The sequence below is a fragment of the Anopheles merus genome, chromosome 3R (assembly GCF_017562075.2).
Source record: "Anopheles merus strain MAF chromosome 3R, AmerM5.1, whole genome shotgun sequence".
Taxonomy (NCBI): Eukaryota; Metazoa; Arthropoda; class Insecta; order Diptera; family Culicidae; genus Anopheles; species Anopheles merus.
In genome coordinates, this window is record NC_054084.1 from 41,509,649 (window position 1) to 41,534,061 (window position 24,413).

The window sequence follows — 24,413 nt, forward strand, 5'->3', positions numbered from 1 at the left end:
CTCTCTTCATTAGTGGGTACTGGCAGGCCTTGACCGACAGCGGTTGTTGTGCCAAAGAAGAAGAAGAATGTTCCAAAAATTGTGAATAACCAAATTATATTTGAAAATTATGTTATCAACCCTTTCCATCTTATCCGAGCGAATTGTTAAGACTAATGAATAAAGTCATAGTTGTAACACAAAATGAAATAGAATGAAGGGAAAACCAATGAAAATAACTGTAATAATACTATTATTTAAAAAAATAAATACTTAAACATAAGCTGGCATCGCGAAAGAATTGGTTTAAAATTAACAGTCGTTAAAAATTAACCAAAGTCGTTAAAAATTGCTAGAATTTGGCATCGCGAACGCATTGAGTTCATTTGTTAATTTTAACGACTGATCCTATGCCGCCGTTAAACAAACGACTGTCAAGAGCGTATGCGATACAAATTAACAGTCGTTTAATTATACTGCTCGATTTTTTTCCCCGTGTTTGCCTATATGCGATATCGAGCAGTCGTTAACTGTTTTGACAATCGTTTATTTTAACAGGAATGAACAACAAATGAACTCGGTTAAACCAAAATGAACTTTAAACGACTGTTAAAATGTGTTCATTTATTCGCGATGCCAGCTATAGTTCATCTTAACATATCTTAACCCATCTCACGTAAAATATAGCTGCTCCATCGTTCCATATTAGTTTGGAATGAATTTAGCAACGAATGAATAATACAGCACACCTCATATCACTATTCCCAAGTTCATGATCATCTCACATCCGCGAAACTGTGGCTCTCTCTTTCACTCCCTCGCTCACCTACTTTCTCTAGTAGGACACATGACTCACAACAGCAATGGAAAACGAAAAGCACATACGCACACGCCATCCGGTCTCTCGCGGGCAAAACCCACCGTGGGCGCTGGCCCACTGGCGATGTTTTTCTTCCGGTTGTCTCGACCGGCATATTTTGATGTCCTGTTTGTTTTGATTCCATCATTCGCTGCATCCTCCGACCGCTGAGGTGGGGAGGTTTGGCCATATGCGCGTGCGCTAACATCATGAACCGTAAAGCACGAACCGGGATGGTTCATCCGAAGGTGCGTTCATCTTAAACCCGTACGTACATCTTTTAACGCTTGTCTTGAATACTAGCAGCACCTTCAATTCTGGTGCCCTCACCATCCCTACTCCTTGGCAGTGAAACCTAGGCGAAGGAATGGTGAGCACACCGACAGGGACATCTCGGGCGTGTTGTCGGTGGTATCTTCGGCAAATGCAGCGGTCAGAATTATTGGCCAGCATCCTGCCAGCCGACAGTGCTTGTCGTAGGTTCGGTCGAATCGGACGCAATCATCGACCCGGCGAAATCGGTGAAATCGTTAAGCTCGGGCGTAAACTTAGGAGTGTACCATTGGGTGACATTAGTTCGCGATATGTGCCCCAATGTATCAATTAAGGTAGTGTGTGAAGGAAAATAAATAGTTCAATAATTTCAACAAAATCCAGTATTTGGTAAAATGTGGTGGATGTTATGGGAAGATTGAAGATTGATATACTTGCAAAATGAATTTGTAGAATAAGTTGTACTGAGTGGCTATTTTCTTAAAAGCATTCCTTGCTGAGAGTGATACTTGTGTAAGTGGTGTAAATATAATGGGGGAATGTAATTGAACAAAAAATCTGAAAAGCAACCAAAGCAGAAAGCGCTATTAGAAGAAAACAGAAACAGTCTACATTATTTTGATTGAAAGTTGAAAGGATTGAAAAAATGACGGATAAAGATGTTACACAATAACAACGACAAAGTACATCACAGTTCCAAGAGCACACCAATCTTCACTAATATTACATTCCACGTAAGAATGTGTTACTTTCCCCAATGAAAACGAAAATGCAATGCAGAGGAATAACTCTACCGAATTCCATATCCAACTGATTAAAGCAATGACTCGAAGCTTAAAGCTCGTGTGAACGATCGCTAATGTATGTGGTACGAGTCGCAAAGAAAAAAAAACAAACGAGGTAAAATTGAAACCGAAACGAAACGTAACCAACCCAACCATCCCTACTTAACCCCTTCTCTCCGCATCCCCATTGCACGCTTACTCCACCCTTCGGCTGGAGCTTTCCGCCCACGGATAAAGACTCATTTCCGGCGCAGGCAAAAAGGAACCGTGTCCGTGGCGGTTTTGGGGGTGGCGCACCGGTTGGTGGGCGATGGCAATGGTAAATTTAAAAATTTAAGAACGCACACACCACAAACCTTTCGTTATGGGCATGGGCAGGCAGCAAAAGCAGCAGCTTTCTGCTTATGGATCGAAAGCCTCAAGGTACTAACGTGGTGCTTATACGCGCCCTTTTTGCCCGGAACGGAACGGGCACACGGGTATCTCACCATGTGTGCGTTTTGTGCGAATTCAATTGTGTGCCGCAGCATGGCAGGATTTATATACGCCGTATATATTTCAGCTATAGTTGGGCTTCATGCACGTTGTGGTCGCTCGCCCAGCTGCTGTTGTGCTTGGGGGTGTGCAAGCGTTTTTATTTGTTTTTAAATTTCACCCAAGTGGCTCCATACGCCAGCTCTCGGAGTGATTTTGTGGAAAGGGTATTTCCAAAGGGTTCACGAATTAAATAATTCAACCTGCAGTGCGTGGGAAGCACCCCTTAAAAGTGGATAAAAATAAAACCTTCACCCAGGCAATCAGCCGAACTGGCAATTGGCAAAAAGAGGCTTTAAAGCTGAGGTGTGGCGTTTCATTTCGTTCGTGGAAGCCATTGGTGGAGCATTCCAGCGAAAACATTTTCCAAAACCATGGACAATTTTTCACGGATGACAATAAAGCTCTCATTTGCTGCTACGCTGTATCTGGAATGGACACCATTTTTATATTCGCTTCTTGACTCAATCACTGGAACAACTTGGTGGTGGCCCACCTGAGTACGCAATTTAGAGAGCACACCGCTTTTCACGGAAAAAACAGCTCTTCTGTGGGCTTAGTTAAAGTTGTGGCAGCCTCGCACAAGCTTGGCCAATCTTTCTTTCGATTTTCCCGTTTCCTTTTCCTCACTGTCGCGCCGGTGGAAGACGAAGCGTACAAATCAACCGATGAAGTTATTGAGATTGGGATTAGCTCGGATTTCATGTATTTGTGTAGGAAAGTGTCTGTGATCTGTGAGTGTGCGTGTGAAGGTGTGTGTGTGTGTGTGGTGCTTGTGTGAGAAAGGTCGTGCATATTGGGGCAATCGTTTGGGGCAAACCCAACTGGTCAGCTTCGTTACGGTCGTGATTTGTTTGATTTCCGTTTACGGGTTTTTTTTTCCACGCTAACCACTGTCCACCATCTGCTGCTTTTACGAGCAATGTGTGTGCGATTTTTTTCATCCTTTTTTGTGAATGTTTGTGTGTAGTGTGCATGGGTTTTTTGTGGCCCGATCTGTCCCAAATAAAGCAAGGAAGTGCGTTAAGGTGTGTGAGCAAGTGTGCCCGGGCCCCAGCTTAAATCATTCAATGAAGTGAGTGGGAAAGTGAGTGAAGATAAAAAAACACATTAAGATTATAAGGTCAAAAAGGGAAGCGCTTTGTTGGGTGCGCAGCAGAAGAACGAGAATAATGTTTTCTCGAGGGGATACCCAATAGCTGTTTAGAGAGGGGGTTGGTGGACGGTGAACGACTCCCCACACCCGAAGGACGGTGATATACCTCGAGCAGTGAACGGCAGCGAAGAAGATGTTATTCGATTAAATCGAGCGGAAAGTGATTTGATAAAGCCAGTCACGGGAGAGCGGCAACAGCGGAAGCGACCAACAAAACCAGTGCTAAAAAAAAAAGAAAATGGGTAGAAAATTTTCACGTACCGAATAAAATCTGTTTCCAGAAGGGAAAGATTTTCCACCAGCCCGGTGTGAAAAGGACATCATCCGCAGACAGTCTAGTCAGGAGAGTGTAGTGCGAGCAGAGCTGCTCTAATTGCCAAACCGGAAGGACTTCATTACTGTCGGCAGAGTTCTTGGCAGCGAGCCTTTCTCGGACTTTCTTCCATCGACGGTAAGTAGAGCGCGTATACCTTTGGCTTTTTTCCTGTTCCTGCGTGCATTTTTTTTTTTGTCTGGTTTGGTGAACATTATCTTGGCAATTCAAAGCTTCTAAACGGCGAAACCCATCCGGTCCGTACCAAATGACTGGCTGACTAGCTGGCTGGCTGACTGGCACGGCCGCACTACACTAATAGATTATCAAAACGGTAAAGTCAGTTGCCGTGAACAGGGCGGGATAACTTTTTAAAAGCTTTCCCGTTTTTGGTTTGCAAAAAAAAAAAATGGTTCGGGGAGTGTTTGACATTTTGGGAGTTTTGCAGGCAAAGTTTGGAAGAATTATTAGCGCATGAAGGTTGTTGAAGGAGGGCTCCAGCGGCTAATGACCAAACGGTTTCTAAGTAGCAAACCGTCTACCGACAAGCAGCTGAAGCTTATTTTTGTACGAAGACACACAAAGCCCCTGTTAAGAATCATTACTAGAACCGAACCATCCCCGATCGACAGCGCTGGGTGTGGCGTGGAGTCGAATTTAATTAACTAGCGCCACGGTGTGCGGCAGGAAGTTAAGCTTTTGCTGATTATTTATGTTTGCCCCATTATTGGCACTGAAAGTTTGGAGGTGGCGAAAGGGATCAGTCAAAATTTTGAAAGCTATCTAAGTTGATGTGCGTGAAAGAAAAGCTTCTTTGCTAACCTCAAAGTAACCGCTTTGAAGTAAGCATCTAGACCCTTCGCCAGGTGAACCCACAAATCTTCACTCGCTTACTGTCACGAGCGTGAATTGGCCTCTTTTCGGGAAGCGTTAGAAAGCGTCCTGCCGGTAACCGGAACTATTGAGCATCTTCTAATAAATTTCATCCCCTTTTCGGTCGCTGCCCTACCTCATCACCGGCCGGTGTGTAATTTAGCCCGAAACGGTTAGCATTCCTGCCACCGGTCGATAAAAGCCCCAACCTGCTTCGCTCCCCCACGAAAGAGGGAATTTAATGAAACATAATTAATCATTAGGGAAGCTTTTGCGATGCGTCTAATGGCGGCGGGAGACGGATGAGAATGCCGGTAAAACCTTTTATTGTTTGCCAATCTTGCCCGACGAAAGATGAGCACCTTTGGTAAGCGACGAAAGCCTTCTGCTTTCACGGCAAAAACACGGTGACAGATGACCAGCTCTGCAGCAAGTGGCTGCACTGCCTTCGAGTGCGTCCTTTTGAGGAGTGCTATCCTGCGATTTTCCACGAAATGAAACCATCACCAGCTTGTGCTTAATTAATTAACCAATCCACCAAACAACCGACTGGGGAGACCGGGGTAGTGTGATTGTTTTCAACCCGTGGGGAACATTCGCCCAGATCTTAGACTTTAAAGCGAACAGCCCTTAGGTGGGCCGAGTAGTGCGTGGATCGGCTTTCAATTACCGCAAGCGATTATACCGTGGAAATTGAATTTGGTGAAATGGAAAACGAGAGGTTATTGAATTACAACCAATTAGGGCGTAGAATAATGCAGCCGTGCATAGTCCAACATGCCGCCATATCGATGTTTACCGAGCAATTGAGCCAAAAGTTATAGATTTGGTAAATCTTCCCACTATGAAACTACAATTGAATAATCGGTCGATATATATTTTAGGGTTTAATAAAGTTTAAAAAAAAAACTACTAAAACCGGCATCTTGATACTATAAGCTTCATAATCTAGCCTCGTAAATGAACCGCTCCTCACAAGTGAGGCGTAACCTCGCCTAATGATCCTCATTATAGCCGTAGAACAAATTTTGAAGACTTTTCTACAACTCCAAATCACCTCCAAAAAAGCTCTCTTCACGAACGTTTGCCTTTAAAATACACCTTCCAGGTGTGTGGACTAGGGAAAGAAAACGCTCCATAATGAACGTTTCATTTCATTACCTGGCTAAAAATGTTTGAGCCATTTTATTTTCATTTTTCACCGGTCGCGCCAGTTTTTTTGTGTGATCCGTTTTTGATAAAGTTCCTCTACCAGGGTGGTGCGCACAAAAAATGTCCAAAAGCTTTTGGGGAAAGTTTTTACTCTCGCGAAAACTTCCACCTTCAGCGGTCGAGCGGTGCGGAATTATGAAGCGCCATTTTTGCTGTACCTGTTTGCTTACTTTTGTACACATCTAAATGCTCATAAAGGGACAAGTCACTCAACCTGTCCCACCTGTGCGCATTCTGGGGCGGCGTTTGTTTCTTTTTTTTTGGGCCGCGCCGGAATGGAATGCTCCACCTCAACAAAACTGCACTGCAAAGCCCGGCTTATCGATGTAAGCTTTAACGAGAGGAGTAACAAACTGAGCAACACACGGCCGCTGGGAGATCGTGGAAAAAATACAGTTCCGCACCGAACCACTAAACGTGCTGATGAAAGGTGGAAAGTATGGAAGAAAATCGTGAAGAAGAAAAGCGTCTTAAACAAGAGCAGCAAGGCTGTGGCTTTGGTCTTATCTTTGGCGTTGCTTCCACGTGCATCATAACACGTGAAGATACGAGATACATCCCTCTATGCAGCAGACTTTGGGAAAGAAAACCTCCGCGCAAAGAAAAGTCATAAAGCTTGTTGGAGGCGCGTGTGCTATAATAAACATCGGGTATGGCTTACAGAAAAGACCAAAAAGCTCACCCGACTGGAACGTAACTTCCACGCCCGGTACGGATGGGTACAGGGAGGGACTCGTTTAAATCTGCTTTGCAAGAATTTTCAGTCCCTTTCTCATTCTTTCTTCAAACCCAATGGATACCCAATGGAAAGTCAACTAGTCAACCGGAGCAAGACTGCTCGGTGTATCTGAAAGTTTTGGCTATACCGTTTTAGTTTTTTTTTTTTTGTTCGTCCAATGGTATTGCTCCAACGCTTGCACTCCATCATATCGCTTCACGTCGACGCACGCACCCGGGTCGTGTTTCACATCAAATTCACTTCTCTACATATTCGCCGTACGCCGTTCATGTACGTTATGGATGGTTTGCTAGCAGCTCGTATATTTATGACCCAAGGACCTTTGTCAGCGTGGTACTAAGGGGGCAAAAAATACAGGAAAAAACGGGTCTGATTGCAGGAAAATATCAAGACGGAAGCCTTGGCAGCAATGATTTCTGATTTACATCGAGCTTTGTTCGTAGTACGCAAGCTGCCCCAACCCGATGACAAGGAAATTTGTCAGATAGGATCTGGATCACTGTCGAACGAGTCGAGCGGAAAAAGGACGTTCGGAAAGGCGGGTTTCCATGGAAACTCGTACATGTATTCGGAGCCACTGCAGAAATAAAAACGAGACACATCTGTCATATTGCAAAGTTTTCTGATCGGTTGAAAGCTCCCACGTAAAAAACCGCGGAGAGTTGGACTGATATTTTTTGCGCGCCTTTTTGCTTGTGTTTTCCTTTTTTTTTGCACCGAGATATACTTCCACATGAAACACAGAAAAAGTCGCGCAAAAAAAAAAAGCACGACCTAAAGTGCATCCAAACTTTGCGCCGAGTTTGCGCTGAGAATCCTCTCACCTGTCCCGGAGCTGTCCCGTCTCATTAGCTGTTTGTTTGGCTGTTGGTAGTAAATTTATGTTTTGCTATCTCTTGGAAAAATCCAGCTCACGGAATGGGTGGGAGATTGCAAACGTTCCTACAAGCAAGCAACAACACGGAACAAGGGCTCCGCGGAAGACGCCGGCATCACAGTGCAACGGAGCCAGGTATGTCTATCCAGATAAGAAAGCCTGCCAAGGGTTTTTGAGCTGCACCGGTTTCGCTGACGTCTTAAATCTTATCGCGTTTTACGAGCTGGATACCGGGGTCTCAGAGTGCGCTCGATGAGAAATGTAGGGCAGTTTGATGAGGGTGTCCTTGGTGGATGAACAGGTATTGTCAAGCGAGGTGCTTGTCGTACACCAGGGTAGACCGGAGACTGCTAGTTGAGTTGCTTTTTGTTCAAGATCGTCTTTGCCAAACCGGCTAGAAGCGTCCTTTGTTTTGTGGATTTAATTCGGATTTTTCTGCAATCTCGCAAGGCATGGGAGGAAAAGCATGGCTGGTGCCTTCAGATGGCTTCATTTGACGGCTGAGGGATTGCTAGAATTATTACCGTCCAGGAGTTGTTACGGTTGGCTTTGGCTTGTTGGTGGGTAATTTCAGGGCTAGAGAAAAGCGCACACAAACACATACACACATATACCATCTCATGTTCACAACGGCCCACTTTTATAGTGACCTTTGACATAGTTAAACGGAGCGAACGATAAACAGAGCAGGAAGGCCAGCAAAAACAAACAGTCACAACGAATGCGCGGTAGGGAATGCGCCGGTAAGAAAGGCATCGTTTGCAGCACAATTCGGGGAAAAGATTAGCAGCAGAAATACGACTTCGCCGTCTGAGGCGAATACATTTGCCGGTCGTGAATTTATGGTACGCGACAAGATTTACGTTTCATTTTTATGGGTGAGGATTCACCTACAATAGCAACAAGAATGGAGCCTCGCTGTGAAATACCCGTAAATGGGTAGAAGGTAAATTTGGTATCTTTGCTGTGAGAAGAGAAGTGGAAAGGAAGCATTGTTACTGTACTTTACAGAATGTACGAAGCATTTAGAATCACATTTTCCCATTACGGATATATTATCATGACCACTAACTGGGTGGGAAACACACACTTCGCGCTGTTTGTGGTAAGGTGGGCGAGGTTAAATGAATTACATATGGCTGAATGAAGTAAATAATTAATATTTTACAGTTTATATTTGTATAATTAAAATAGTTAATTACTATGATGAAAGATCAACTGTTTGAATAGCAAGACGTTTCGAAAAGTTTAGCAACATCAGTTAAATACTTGATGAGATTTATGTTTGATAGTTATTATTATTGTTCAAATTTCATGCCAAAACTAAAAACATCCATTGTTTGCAAGGTAATGTCTTAGAGAAGGTAATGGTACTGATAATAAGTCGAAAAAGCTTAATCAGGCTGACATGATGTCGTTGATTGTTACTCCTGGAAAAATGAAAAAAAAAAAATGTTACAGAAAAGACAGAAATGTAATCGATAGTAGGATGAAATATTTATAAATAATGAATCCATTTGATGATGGTTCATTTTTCCATTCCTAAAGTTGTTATGACGAGAGGTCTTCGTATAACTCATACAGTTTTTCGTTGCATTCGTTCCTAGCTCTGGAAAAGAGTTCGTTTGGAATCATCCAGCAATTTCAACAGACTGAGAGATTATCCTTGTTCTGACATCGTTCTTAATTAATAACAAAGAAGAGTATTTTGAATATGTGAGCGTTTTACCTTTAATTATTCGAGTTTGTACGGCAGCATTTCTTTTTAAAATAAAATCAATTATAAGCAATTTTAGTAAACTCATGGTCTTTGAGTGTAACGTCATTTAAAGGAATTTAGTCTACGATTAAAAATTGTTTTTTTTTTCGGTTTATTTTCTAACAATTTCTTGCTCGAGGTCAAAAAATATTTTTCAAATTTATTGCTGTTTCATAATACATGTAATTCAGATAATTTATGATAGCATTTATGGATTAGGTATGTCTTATACTGCATTGATTCGTTAAATATTCAGGACCGTATGCCCTTTCTTATTTTGTGATTTGTTTATTATAAATATTTGAAAAATTGCTTATGTTCGTAAATAAAAGACGAACGATAAAACCAATCAAATGTCTCCTGTAATTCTATACTTGTTCATGCATGTTAACATGATTTTTACATCAAATATAAAGGTAATTTCAAGCACTGATTTGCTTCTTTCCGATCAATAGCTCTATATAGATATTAAGCTTTGACAACATATCTTGCTATACAGTTGCCTGGAGATTCAACATTGTTCTGCTACCACCTCGCAAGAATCGTGCACTTCCTGCACACTGTCAGTAATTACACTCAGGATGCACTTAACCAGGGAAAGCTACTACAGTGTGCGCCTTGCCTATTTCCCCCCGCAGGAAACACCAGTGAGCCGTGTAACTCTTTAATAACTATCACGCCCTACTGAGTGCTGAACATCACATCATCCGGGAAGAGCATACCGTGCACAGAATATGCATACTCGAATACACTCTGTGCCGCGTCTTCGCGCGCTTTCTTGTGTTGCAGTACAGTACTTCACCTTAACGAGTTGTTGAAGAAGAAGAAGGAAACAAAAACTAACGCCATTCCTTACACCACTCCCGGTTCACTGCGTCTTCTTACATCGGGGGTTGATTGCCGTGGAAGGAGAGGGAAACAGGAGCCGGGAATGACTACCGAAGGATGTTCGCTGTATTATGATGCTCAGCCTCTGAAGGGACTACACGCGTCGGTGCGGTAGGCCGACTGCAAGATGATTGTGGCACACTTTTATCACGCCAACTGCAAAACCCGACCATGACAACAAGCGGTACAGAAAACCAGCGAGAAAGTGTTGTCGTGTAGTTTTGTATCATCACAAGCAGCTTAGCCTCGTAAACTGCGCGGTGTGGAACGGCGTCTGACGCGGAACAAGCCAAATGGTGTACCGTGTCGCCGCACATTCGCCGATCGGTGATGAAACAAGCGGGCGCCATGCGTGGGCAACTACTGTCATTAGCACCTCATCCTTGTGCCATATATAGCAGGAAGGAAAGAGCTTTTTCGCACCCTGTATCATCAACTCGACGGACGGATGGGTTGCCTTTGTTCTTGTTCTGTTAATAATGCACTCAGGAAACAGTACTGGGGAGATATGTTTTCGCTCCGATGTAAGGATGTGGAGGCAAAAAGTTAGGTTAAATTTCACATCACACCACAGCACGTTAGCGCACTTTAACGACAGTATGAGTTATGAGAGTCGGTTTTTTTTGGTATCTCTTTTTCTGTGCAATTTAGCACGAAAATCACGCGCCAGCAAGTAAAACAGGGTGAGTTTGGGTACGCAGAAAAAAAATGAAAGAGCTCCCGTGCTTCAAGAAGCGCAACTCCTTTCTCTTTTAACTGCTAATAAATAATTGAATAATAGATTTAGCCTCTTGATTGCATTATGGCGCTCTGACGCACTCGAATCGATGCTCAACCGCTCGTCCTTGGGGCTGGTGCTGTCTCGGGGACAGTCTCTGCACTCTCAAGCACCGAAAAAGCCGTCCATTCGTGCAAAGTCTCAAGTACCACTTGGCGTATGGTGAATAGAATAGGAGTGATAGGAGACCGTTTGCTCCTTTTAACATGGCAAACTGCAGGAAAAAGTTGTCACTTTTTCAACCAGCCCAGCCCAGTGCTTGACACTTGCCGGTGCACTCATTAACGCACTGGCGTCGTACCAGTGCGCAATGCCGTACCGCCAAGATGGGTTTGGGTGGGCTTTTTGCATCAGTGTATATATGAGTGTTTGTGTGTGTGTGTGTGTGTGTGAGTGTTTTGAAGCAAGAAAGACTTTTCAATAAATGGATGGACGGGTTTGAGGTACATTAAACTGTTGTAAAGGGTTTGTATCCTGTATCCTTTTGAATGGGACCCTCGGTGGAAGTGGAGTTTGTACGACGAAGAGCAAACGCATAGGTTTTTTTTACAGAAAGGCTGAAAAGAACGAAAGATAAAAAATGGTAGTCGCTAACATGAATGGCAAAAGTTTTTTTCGTCTGCTTTGTGGTTGAAAACTAAAACTGTGAAGTTGTGTGGAGCGTAAAGAAGGAAAAGATATTATCTTTCTGTTTGCTTAAGCTACAGGGGAGTGGTTGAAGGTATAGTGTTATTGTTTAGTTTCTGGAATTATTTACTATTCAAACTAATTTAATAATATAGAATAAGACTTGCTATCATTTTACCAATGAATAATGATTATAGATTACACATTTTTAGGATAAAAAACAGAATCTAAGGACTATCACCAATGTTTGCAAAGAGTTTTAAAGCAATGCAAGTTCGTGAAGAAGTTTTTAGATTTTTTTAAAATCTTAAACCTCTTCAAGTGGTATTTGTCATTACAATAACTTTAAACAAAACTTTAACTTTTTGTTGTTTCTAATAATCCAACCTGAGGAATCACTCATTGCAGATCAACGAGAAGCTCACTATAACGTTTATTCAAAATAACTCATATGTTTCAACAGCTTCATTTATTTCAAGTTCGATAATATGTTCAAATTGTTGCTACAACGAGTTGTACGAATTGATGTCACCAAAATTTCCATTTTAATTTATTTTGCCAATATTTGATCCCAAACTACCCAACATTTATTTGCGATAAAAATCAATTAATGTTTCACATTTTAGAAACCAGTATATGTTTTGGTACATATTACAAATTCAATGTTTTAGAACCAATATACCGTGGTTTATACTTGAAAAACTAACCCCTTTCTGCATCGATAATTGAATCGGGAGATATTTTATTTTTCTTAAATCTACTAAACTTATTTGTTGTAAATTTGAATCAAACTCATTTTAAATTATTACACTGTCTGATTGAAATGTCTATTATGGCATGACAATCACAAGCTCAATGTTAGATAGTTAGTTAGTTATTTTATTTCCATATTTTAATTCAATTTTTATGTTGAAGAATTACGGATTACGAAACTATGCTCTCTTCTCACTGAATTCTATACTTAAAAGCAATGTAGACAAGAGAAACTAAATATATGTCTAGGCAGTGCAAAATGTAGAAGCAATCAGACTAAGTGGAAAAAATATTTTGTTGGAATTGAAAACCCCTTGCCTGAAACAAGCCCAATGAAATCGACAGTAAAGTCCAGGTTATAGCTCTAGTGAAAGTGGACGTGAAATTTTGGGAGACAATATAACATATTGTGATTGTAAAAAAATTAATGCATTTCCTTGTGATCCCCCGCTGACCATAATTGTTTCACCGTGAATAATGAAGAGAGGGGGGGGGGAGGGTGTTACGAAGGAATTACAAGAAAATGTATGGAATTCATTATTTTAATCTGTTTATTTATTGTATATTGTATATATGTATTACGAATAGACCGTGCCCCCATACGTAGGACTGACTATCCTGCTATGGTAACAATAAGTCACTGAAAGCCAAGCTCACTTCATTAGTGGGTACTAGCAGGCCTTGACCGACAACGGTTGTTGTGCCAAAGAAGAAGAAGAAGATATATGTATTTGTTTTATTTAATTGTATATACAACAAAATACACCGATGGTTTATGGTGTAACTCCTCTTGATTTGTTATGTTCCTCAAAATTAAACGAAATTGGTACAAATTGTCACAAATTGAAATATTCCCATGTTTTGCTAATTAGGGGTTTCTAAGATAAATTATGCATTAAAATTGATAACACAGTTCTTTTCTTTAACAATTCGATTAAAAAATCTAAAAGTTTTGTCTCTTCCACGTATTTTTTTTAAATTTTACAAGGCTTGCCTATATTGCTAAAAAAAACACTAATCGGTTCTCATTGGTTATTTGTTAACCATGTCTCAATTTGTAACGTTTAACAGGATCCAGCCTTTAAAGCTGTCCTCACCCTTGTTACACAAGTTTACGATCCTTTTCACCACGAGCCCTGAAACAAACTGTACTCCCAACACTACAACGTGCGTAGTGTTTTGGTTTGCCTGTTTTGACGAGGGTGAAGTGCCGGCTGGGTCCATTTTTCCCACTCACCAAGCTCACCAAGGATAGCGAGTAGACCAAGCTTATTTGTTTTCTAATTGCAATAAAAATAGACCATTCATTATCACTGGTTGACATGGTTGGCAAAGTGAAAGCCTCGAGGCGTGTTTTTTTTTGTTATGTTTTGACTTAGTTGTTCGTTTCGTGAAAAAACCCTCCTTTTTACGCAGCGAAACTTTTCCCGTGTCGTATATTTTTCTGCTCAATTATTACTCAATCGTTACGGGGCGGTAAACGGGAGGAAGTTATGCGGCTTAAAAGCACAGCTTAAAAACATCAAATGGTCGCGAGCATTGGATAAATTCACAAAATTTTCTTTTTTTACTTATTGCAACAAAATTTACATGGCAAGGGGCTTCTATTTACTTCAGCGCGGAGAAATTCAAGGCCACATTTGCTGCAAGACGCGATGAAGAGGCCGAAATTGTTTATTTTTAAATCATGGTTTGAGCTTCGCCGTCAACGAGGAGAATACTTCTTTTCTGCGCTGTTATTCCATGCACCTACATAGATTCTATTTCTGCCCTCGGTACAGGAGGAAGTGAAGTGGAGCGAAATATTTCAAGGCTGTTCCGTTTTTGCACAGCTCCACGTGTTCTCAGTGAATATTGTTATCATTTAGTTTTGAGAAATAAGCAAACACCATCCATCGTCGAGCTTCGACACGGACTGTTGTAAAGACTGGCAGCGCTCCGTGTAGGTGAAACTTGCCCCGAAGGTGAAACGGGGCCCAAAACTTCTCCTGGCACACGAAAAGCTCGCTTTCGAAAGATCACTTCAACGGAGACCGCAACATACATACAACACCCTCGGGAGGTCAGTGTGGGAGTAGTTGTGCTGCGATTCGAGTAAAGTTGTTGAAGAAATAAACTAGCGAAGCATGAACACAATTTGCACCACGGCTGCTAGCCGCCCCACACACTCCGGAACAGGAAAGAAAGCGCGCGATACCTCCCAGAAGGATTGTCGGGTTCGGTTGTTACGGTGTGCAATCAACCGTCCTCTACCACGCTCGACACAAAGGTAAATCCCGTCGTCCCGGTTCGAGGCACGGTAGCTCTAAGTGGAAAAGTTTTCTAATTTATTTATTTGCCAAATGATATATTCCTCCAGGGTTGTTGTATTGTTGTACCGGCAACGCCGGAGTAGTGCCAGTAAGTGCTGCAATGTTTCGGCGGCCTATTCGCCCCAAGTCAATGCCCATTGCAGACTGTGTAAGGATTTGGCTGTTTGGAATGGTAGAAGCTCGGGTAGGCCTAAAGCGCAGGTGATTACGGCGGTATAAATCATTTTCGTCTGGGCAAAGTTTGCACATATCTGACGCGCTTGTTGGAAGCCCAACTTTTTGGGAAAAGGACTAGCGCCTTCCCGCAACAAGCTTCCAGGGATAACGATACGATACGCCCAGGCGGGAAAACTATAAACACTCCAACAAAACACCAACAGGTTTGCAGCGAACAGCCGGGTTTCCATGGCTGTCGTTGGTGTGAATGGCCGCAATTAAACTAGATCCATATAATTTACGCAGTAAAGTTGTGTTACAGCAACACAACAATGTTTCTAGCTCTTCAGCGTAAGCTATTTCGAAGGGCCGCCAATAGCCACCAGCAACGTGTCAAAGTTGGTCTAATCATTTTTTCTCCCTCCCGGAATTCAATACGCCTTTGGCATGAAACGAAAATAGAAGCAAGATAAAACAAGGAAACAAGTTAATCGATAAAAAACGATGAGTTTGGGTGGCGTACGATGATAAACGCGCAGTAATTCGCCTTCCTAGTATGCTTATCGCATTCCATCGCCACTAACACCGATCGCTGGACAGACGGGATAGAACTCTCCTGCAGGGCGATTCTGTGTGAGTGGGATTATCATGGGGGATTATAGAATATTGATTGATTATATCGATTATTACTGACCCAAATGGGCGCCGATTCGTGGGATAAAGAGGAATGGAATACTTACCTAGCTTGATTCGGCTAATCGAATCAGCTATTCGAATTGGCTACGGTGTCGGCAAACATCCCGCTTAAAGACTTAAAGTATTGGGAACATGAAAAATAATTAACAACAAATTCAATTTCAAAGAAGGTCACCTAATCGATATGTATCACTCTTTTTATGTATCACCAAACTATCGGACAAACGCCTTACAAGTGTAATTTACTAGAAAAATAAAAAGCAAATGTAAATTGAACATACAACAAATGAGACTGCTCAATTATGCTGCTTTTCGATTATCAATAATAATCTTGACCCCTATTAATAGAGTCGTTTGATATTCTGCTAACGGTTTAAAATGTTGACATTATCTTAAAATCCTGTTAGTCTACCACTGCCCTTTCTTTTCCGAATTATTAAATCCTAGAGCAGGGTTTGTCATTCATTAAACATTTGCAGTCGAGGCGTATCAATTATCTTAACGTTTGTAATAAAAATTAGATTATTTTTGGATAGCTATACAAAAAAAAACAAAAACAGTTGATTGTTTTCTATAAATTTCCCTTAAAAAATCATATAACCAAACGAAAAGTTCCATTATAAGCTGACTTGTGAAAATAAATCTACAATCTTGCGAGTCTGACGGAACAGGAACAGTTATCCGAAATTTTCGCCGAGGCGGATGGACACATGCGTTAAGGCATATTTTTAAATTATGATTTGTATTAATTTCTCTTCTATTTATGCTACAATTTTTTTCTACTCTAACTATTTTGCACCATGTAGGTCCTGAAATACTTCATAGGGCATAGTTAGAGGATATTGGGCCGGTTCACTGACTGTTGACTGCTCCTTAAAGGATCGCATTAAGTTGTGGCGTCATTGCCTGCCGCTGGGATACCAGTGGAAGCGATTTCTTGTTGCTGACATATATGTTCATGTTTCCCCGGTACTTCTCACTATTTGGCCACTATTTTGTTGCATCGAGCTAGGTTTTTCCTAGGTTCTTCAGCTTCTTCCGACCTTCGACCTTCTTGTCGTTCAGAGTCGTCGGCCATTAGAAACCGGGATTGTTGTCTAATAGTGCCAAGATGTGGTAGATGCCAGAATGTACTTATCCGACGTCTACAACCTGCGGCACGTTGTCCGTTTTCGTCATGAAGTGGTGTATTTCCTTGATCGCTCACGCTTCTCAACGAAGTTGCTTCACTTTTTGGGCCATCGCGGTTAGAGTTGGACTGATAGAGATGTCAAATTTTATCTGCTGACTTATGGAATACTATTATTGAAAATGCAATTAACGCTTCGTTAGTGGGGGTAAAGATACACCAATCAAAAATCGAATACTACTATCCATTTTTTATTGCCAATCCTAAACACGCGAACACTATGTATGTTAATGACAAAATACATTATGGGTTTTATTATTTTACTTCTTTATAATCTAGTCGTAGTAGTATATTTTCTTTCTATTCGCAGGATCTAAGTGAAAAATGTGTTCAAATAGAATTTAACACGCACTATTGTATTACTGCATTTACTGGCTAAACAAAATGTTCCGTTATTGATACAAGCGTTTTTTTTTCTCTCTATGGATATCACAAACAAATGATTTTGGCCAATCGGCCAGCCATTCTTTAACAATTGCATCACATTCAACTTACAACCTGAAACAAATAGCGAAACATCGATAAATTCCGGAAATCAATTCAATGTATAAGCTATGTTTCATACCATTCTATAGGTGGATGACTTTTTTGAAAAAAGTGTATCAGTTTTTAATTCACAGAAAAATTAATTTTTAAATTGACCACATGTTGCCGAGCTTAAAAAAACATTTACGACTATGTGTTAAACCCTCTGCTATGTTCGTTATCTACAACCATTTGACACCATTTTGAGCCATTTGTTATTCCATAAATCAAAATTAAACCAATATCAGTAAAAATGCGACTGCATGCGTCCCTGGAATGCAAATAACATATTCACTAGTCCATCACTGTTACAATAATCACAATAATGAACATGACGGATCAGACGTAGGCATAATTCATTTTCCATATCACAGCTCCACACCGTACAAATTATTGCGCATGTGTGTGTATTTTAATCCTTTCTCCCATGACATTAACATTCAACCGCTAGGAGAATAATGTTATTCCGTTGTCAGTCTGTGAGTGTGCTTTTTCCTCTATGGTATTAAAAATCATTTCCGGGCGGTGATGGAATGAAAGAAAATACAAAAATTTAAACCATGCCATAAATCCTTCCATCACCATTCCACACTTCGCATTCTCCGCATGCTTCAACGAAAATGCTCGTAAAAATGCAGACTAACGAGGAAAAGCTAATTAAATTTTACATGGAGTATTTTCCTTCCTCAACCACTCGGTTTCTCTCCTTTTTCCTAGGATCCGTTTCAAAAATGTAGAATGAAAAGCAGGAATAAAAGCCCAGTCAGCCGGTCTATGGCGGTGAAAGCTCGTTCTACACCATTCCGGAGTCGCGATTTGTACGGCAAATGACTATTTTGTCCCACTTTGTCACCGGCAGGTTGGCAAATTGGCCATTTAGTTGTTGTGTGAGGTGTTAGAGTGGGCATTGTCCACTTGTCAAAAAAAGAACTTCCCCAAAAACCACCCTTTCTGACATTAATCATGAATGATCCATCATCGCGCTCCACGTTGTGCCAGTGCCGTCGGTCTAAAAGCATTTTGTGAAATACCCTACGGAAGAAAGGTAACAGAATATACGGTCCCTTCCTTTTGCTAATAAGGATCCATCAGGTTTTGAACGTTGCTGGAAATTCAAATCTTCCAACATAAAATGATAGCGATAAAGGAGGAAAATCTTAATGCCCTGGTAATCGCTAATGCGGGAGCGAGTTTCAAAGCCGATTAAAATCCCTTACGACGAGCAACAGATTTTTCGGTCGACTGTCGCTTAAAGATCGCTCTTTCCCGTGCTCAATGTCGTTTTGCAGTTTACCTCCATTTATCACCCCTCGCTACGTAAGAAGCGTGTGTATAATGATTTTTTATTCTCTCACCGTTTCTCTCTTTTTTCTTCACTTCGAAAAAGGTTTCGCTCATTTGGCTGCACATAATAGAATTACTTTTTTGTGCGAGAAATTGAAATTGGAATCAATTATTTGGTGAGGAAGCGAGCATACCACACACAAACACACATGAAGCACGGTTGGGATAAGCAAACAAGAAAGCTAATCGACAAATGAAATGGTTTTTCCGTTCCGTTAAATGATTCCCAAAAGATGATGAGATTCTTTTGCTCATTTTATCATATAAGACTAATCCAATCATTGAATGCAAAAGGTAGATAGGCCATTTAAATCTTAATATAAGAAAATCTTTAAATTGAATTTAAGAAGTAACGGCTTTCATTTTTTCTCTACGCTCATCGAGCAGGACGAAATCGTTATCTAAACATTGATGCACCCAGGAGCACGGTTGGGTGTAGGTTTTTTCACCTATACGGGAAATCCTTTTCCAACATAAAGTGAGATAAGTTAATGGGTTCGTTATTGCGTGAGGATATTCCTTCCTCACCGACAACCGACCACGAGGACGTAGACTTAGCTTAAGGCGTCCGAGGCAACGCACTGAAAGCACGTTGACCGAAACCGGACAATGGCCCATTATCGGTTAATGGGGGCTGAAGCTTGTACGGCTCGGGGCTTGCTATCCGTGCACGACATGGACGAAGCACACCGAAGAATCTACGTAATGAATTCCCGATCATGCAGCGCACACTTCATCCCCAGCGTCCTTATCGTGAGTGTGTTAGCCCCTCCACCGTTATGTCAGAGACACTCGACGGCTTGAGCCCCGCTTTGAGATGGTTTCGTTTTGGTGTGTTTATTTTTTTGCTTTCCCTTCCCTGCTTCCAGCACCGGTGGACCGATTGGGATGTTATTTCGAGCTTAGCTTTTACTCGTGTTGTGTAAGGCTTCCCTCCACGCCAGTTATCAACTGGTTGTACGCATCTATAACCATAACGGTTTGGCCAAGCAGAGCAGCAATCCGATCGGTTTTGGGCAAAAATCAAACATTACGAAAAATCGGGAAAAGACGAAAGATAAAGATAAGAGTTTAGTCGCTACTTCAGATCGAATAAATGGCTGGAAGGGGGCAAAAGGATACGTTGAAGTGGAGTCCGGATGAGTGAAAGCAGCAAGCGTACGAACGTGGCGAGTAAAGCTCTCAGCTTTACGGCCCATGCGCTCCGTCGGATCAGTTGTGGAAACTGCTGCCTGCTTGCCTGGTTGTAAGTGAAAGTTCAGTATCGTCATTACGCCCCAAAATCGAAGCTCAAGTGGCCGGAAAAGTGGAATTTGCCAATTTTATCCATCGCCCACCGTGCGCCTCCACTTTTCCACCGTCGTCGTCGGTTTGAGGTTTCTTTTTTTGGCCAAATGTTCTCCGTTTGCAATTGCCCGAGACGGGATGCTGAATGTTGTCGTACGACGGTAACGGGGATGGTGATAAAACGACCGCGTAGGAGGTTAATGGAACGTATACGCTGAAACGATTATTTAATCGTTTTGCAATTTTGGATGACTGTCAATCAATTTCAGTTTCGGAAGGTGAAACGCTCCCACTTGCATTGGAAGTTGATTGAGGTAGCGTTGAGGAGTGAGGAAGAAATTACGATAGGTAATGATGACATTTGTGGTGTGGTGTGTGAATGATGTGCAACGTATAAACAGGAGCTAGGAAAATACGGGGCTGTGTAAGGTACGGTAAATGTAGGTCAAACATTGAAATTTAAAGCTCGACTAAGCAAAAGCTCTGATATTGCTAGCTTCATTTTGTAACTGGTACAGCAAATGCTATGTTTGAATGTTGTCTTTGATTGAAGATTGATTGATCTTAATTTAATTTGTTATGATTGGTTTTGGGATCAAGAACGACTCAGGTTTCTGCCGTGGCCACAGTGAATTGGGACAAAGATCGTTGTGTGTAACTTTGTACTGTCATTTATCTTAATCAGGTCGTTAGCTCTGCGAGGGCTAACCAATAGGTAAAAATAATAATGATTGTTATAGGAAAATTAAAAATAATAATTTGATATCCCCAAATAGAACCATACCAAAACAAGTAACAAACAACATAAATGGATGTAAAGAATTAGGTTAGATGTATTCGTTTTTAGTTAAAGCCCAAAATTGCATGGGTTTTGGCACTTTTCCCAAATAAGTAGATTTATAATAAGCAAACAACATATTTCAAATTTAGTTAAGCTAAAAAAAAACCCAGGTCATTGAGGAAAGCACATTGCGTACTCAAAGTTAAAGAACGATCGATTCCATATGTATATATCTTTTCCTTCTTTCTATCCACAATAAATATCTCTGCTACTCTAGTACTATATAAGTGGATGGGTTAAAAGAAAATTCAATCAATATAAAGTAAACTATAATGCCATATGAGATAGTATGCCAAAGAAAGAGCCATCTGTAAATTGTAATAAATTGATACAAAAAAAAACATTAAAAATATTTCCATGATAATTTATTATCTTAAGTAGTTACAGAAAAAAACTCAATTTGATTTTTTTAAATTTTCAGATATTTATTTTTATTTACAAACGATATCATAATTTATGTAAGAACTAAATAATGAAATTTTCAAAATATGATAAGTACATAATTAGGGGACTCGAATGCTTTCAAAATCGTTTAAACATAAATTGATTGGATAAAGCTTTGACTCGCCTTACTTTTCTTCAGTAATTTAATGCAAAGTAACCTATCAAGGGCTATTAAGATAAGCTCTAAAAGAAGAAAAAACATCGGAATAATTCATACTTGAAGCGGAATAAACAATAAATTGAATTTTCTCTTCTCTATTTTCATTCAACATTTTCATTTTCATCCAACACTTCAATTCATTTGCATGTTATATTTCCCCCTCTCTCCTTGCTCTTTCCTATCAGGTTCTTCCACCATTAGTGATGTTACTACAGTTCTAGAAAGAAGAAAAAACGCAATCTCATTCGCTTCACAACCGAAGGTTAAATGCCGTGGGAAGCGAGCTCCAGTGTTGGAAATAATCCAAATTGGGTATCCCAACAAAATTATGCAAATTTTACAACCATTTTCGCCGCCAATCATCCACAGCATTGGATCGCCACATCCAGCATCCCAGGCACAGACGCACAGCCACACATACACACCACGTCTCATCAGTTAATAGTCTGCCAAATGATGGAAACTGTCATTTTCATGGAAACGTGATCCAGAGAGAAAGCGCTTATTTTACCTCCAAACTCTGTGAGGACGATGCTCGCAGCAAGTGAGCCGTTCCGGTTGGATTTGTTGTTTTGCACTCGAATCCGGGTTTTCACTCGTAACTATCGTCTCATACCCCGAAAACAATCATCGAAACCACCGCTGCCCGATTTTGATGGTAATCGAGTGAAAAGAAAATGCGACTGGTCCACCTGGCGAACGCTGGGATCAAGTAATGGCAATTCGAATCGAAGCTGTAATTCGAAACGAAGCTGCAATCTATTCGATTTGCTTTTCTTGGATTTGAAGCTGAAATTCACTGGCCCTTCGTAGAACATTCATCCATATTCAAATAAACAAGCCCTCGGGCAGAACCCTGCAATGTCCTGGAAAACGGTAGCTTTTGCAATGTAAAATCCCTCACTGCGTTGAATATCTAAACAACCAAAATGCAACCGCTGCAACCTGCTCGACAAAAAAAAAATGCTAACACATCAAAGCGACCAAATCGCTTATCTCTTCACCGGAGTGATGATGGAATTAAGCAATATGTTGATGAGAGTCGATCGGATGTGTGTCAAGTAGTAGTGATTTTCGGTGAAATTGAGCAAGCTACAGCGAACGGGATTCGGAGATTGGAATTTCGGTGTGTGCATATATTGTCAGTTCGTGGTAGAAGCAATAGATGTGAACCATCCGGGCGTTTCATATGTTTGGTGTTTGGTGCTCGAGGGCATGATTTTGCCATACGATACACCGCACCACTTAAAAGGATGATGCATTGAGCTAGAAGCTATCCACTTGAATGCGCCAGTTTTGGGATGTGCATACACGGTGTAGTGTAGTTCGTGTTCCAGCGAATTGGTAAAATAGATTGCTGCAAAGAGTAGGGAAGCAGAAGAATATCATGAAAACGGGTCTCATCATGAATGTGCATTGGTTCGGAAAGGGAGCAATAAAGATCTGGAGCACTTGATGGGAACAGTGTACGCGGATTGATTTCCCCATTGCATCGTTTGAGTAATGCGTTGAAAATTGTCTAGATGTTGTAAATCATGCTTATAATGAAGAGAGTTTTATAAAGAACTGAATTTGGTATTGGTAGGGAATTTTGACAAATGCTGAAGTGTTCGTTAAACAACAAAGCTCTAACCCTAGCAGCGATCAAGAAAACCGAGCGAAATAATTAAGAAGAGCGTTGAGAAATGCTCAGGAACTTTCCATTGCAAATGTAAAGCATACTTCCTACAAATGAAAGCAAAAAAAGGGATTGAGTGAACTTGTAGGTTACATTAAACATTCTCATTAAAAAAGCATAAACCATATTTGGTACATTTGTAAGTTTGATTATGTGCATGCTTTCATGTTTATGTAAACAAAATAAAAATATTTGAAATCTACCAAAGGCGCTGCATCGAATTATGGTTGATTGAAATTGTATTCAATATGAAAAGGTTACGCGAAATTATAACCTTATCGTCTGGCTTATAGAGGATAAATCATAATAAAAAGTATGAGCATCAATGTTGTTAGATTGTTTATTAAATACTGTTGAACATCAGAATGTTGGAATACAAGCTAATAACATTAAATACAACAATAAAATAATAAGTTGTGGAATCACTATATTAGTAGCATCGACGTTCTCCTCAATTCAATTGGTTTTCGATACAAAAATATTTGGTACAATTATCGTCATTTAACATTTTGAGTGCCATGGTTATCATATATGAAAATAATTGATTATTGGCCAGGGATAATTGACCTTAAATCTTAATAACTCGTAACAAAATAAGTGAAATGGTGTATTATCATGAAATTTTGCAAAAAGAACAACAAAATGGTAAATACTTTTTAATTTGTACGGTTTTTGCCAATCTATGCTTTTATTCTTTTCAAAGAATAATTCGTTGGTACCCATAAATGGTCAAATATCAAGAATATTTAAGGAAAATAACAATTCCATCGATGAATATAGTGCAGCCACATATATTTTAGTTATATTGTGAGTTTTCCATCTTCTAATATACAGCAGATGTTAGTTAAAACATTATAATAATGTCAACATACGTTGTTTACATTAGCTTTTCAATGAAGCATCTTATTGAAAACAAATATGTACATAACATTACACTGTTGTTTTCGCAAATCATCAAAACAAAGCCAAATAATGAAAACACAACAAGATATCAACCTAAATTGTATTAAAAATCATCATTTTTATCATCATTTTGCTTGTTTATATTCAATTACACTTCCCTGGGGCCATGGCTATCATATATGATAGCCATAAAAAATATAAACAAAAAGTGTTTGTCGCCCAGGGAAACATAACCCAAAATGGTCTGACACACAAAGTGTTAGATGTTTGAAAACAAAAAAATATTAGGTGATTGAATTTCACAATGGTTTTAATATTATATTCCTGAAGTAATGAATAATATTCATTTAGTGCGATTTTGTTTTTCGGATAAATAAACTACGCTCAATACTATTTCTATTTGATAGTTTTGCATATTTGTACGTCTATTTTTCGTTTGGATAAACTTTCCATCAAGTAAAACTCATTTATTT

The 24,413-nt window shown here is 40.4% G+C and overlaps 1 protein-coding gene across 5 annotated transcripts in view; it reads left to right on the plus strand.

The window, feature by feature from the left end:
* Nucleotides 1-1,208: 1,208 nt before the first annotated feature.
* The window catches only part of LOC121595891 (insulin-like growth factor-binding protein complex acid labile subunit), a 187,393-nt gene continuing 164,188 nt past the window's right edge, over nt 1,209-24,413 (plus strand). The window contains exons 1-2 of one of the 5 annotated variants that reach the window (XM_041920261.1): nt 1,209-1,446; nt 3,078-4,037. The gene's annotated coding sequence lies outside the window, so the exon portion shown is untranslated. The remainder of the gene's footprint in view (nt 1,447-3,077; nt 4,038-24,413) is intronic. The other 4 variants (XM_041920263.1, XM_041920262.1, XM_041920260.1 and 1 more) reach the window with 4 other exon arrangements.